This window comes from Protopterus annectens, chromosome 14.part0 (genome assembly GCF_019279795.1).
Source record: "Protopterus annectens isolate FY-2018-M chromosome 14.part0, PAN1.0, whole genome shotgun sequence".
Lineage (NCBI taxonomy): Eukaryota > Metazoa > Chordata > Ceratodontiformes > Protopteridae > Protopterus > Protopterus annectens.
In genome coordinates, this window is record NC_056748.1 from 1,130,185,057 (window position 1) to 1,130,185,807 (window position 751).

The window sequence follows — 751 nt, forward strand, 5'->3', positions numbered from 1 at the left end:
TATGTTCTATGTTTTTGACTTTGATTTCCATAACACATTGTCTCTTGCCAGAATACCTTCAAAACATGGACTAGGAATTATATTCCAGAGAAGCATTAGAACCCTCTTACAGCAGTTGTTGCCATTATCTCTTCAACGTGGATTAAACCCGGACTTATTTATCGCTCACTGAACAGTACAGAACATCAGTTTAAGATGGATACATAATGTCTCGGACTTATGTAAAGGGCATGACATAGTTACTAACCCTGCTTAATAATAATACTCAAAAATGTAGCTAAGTCAACATGACATCTTGTTTTTAACTGTGAAAGTTCTTATCGTTGCAGCCATTAATCATAGCACAAACAGTTCACATACCATTCTATTACCCATCATGCCTTTAACTAGCAATAAATCTTGTTTTGTGGTATTTTTGCATTTAGTCCTATTTGTACATAATCTGATCATTGCTGTATACATAATCTTTAGTAAAAGGAAAAGAAATTACTATTCTCAGCACAGCTAAGAAAATTTGGTATGTAAATCTATATAACTAAAACCTTTACCTGCCTTTTTTGTCTCATTACATTTCTAGTCGAATGAGCTAAAAAGATAAGACAAAACTTTTTCTTTTGTTTACTACCTCCACAGCATAGAGGAACTGAGCCCTAAATGTGGCCCCTTTGAAGTAGCATGTTTCTTGGCGATGAATGTAAGAAAAGTCTGCCGGAGGAAGTGGAAGTGAAATGAGTAACCATGGTGAAGCGGA

At 35.2% G+C, this 751-nt stretch overlaps 1 protein-coding gene across 2 annotated transcripts in view; it reads left to right on the plus strand.

The window, feature by feature from the left end:
- LOC122789450 (heparan sulfate glucosamine 3-O-sulfotransferase 1-like) overlaps positions 1 to 412 on the plus strand; it is a 960,978-nt gene extending 960,566 nt beyond the window's left edge. For both annotated transcript variants that reach the window (XM_044056913.1, XM_044056914.1), the window contains one exon: positions 1 to 412. This exon is cut by the window's left edge and continues 1,926 nt beyond it. The gene's annotated coding sequence lies outside the window, so the exon portion shown is untranslated.
- The last annotated feature ends 339 nt before the right edge of the window (positions 413 to 751 follow it).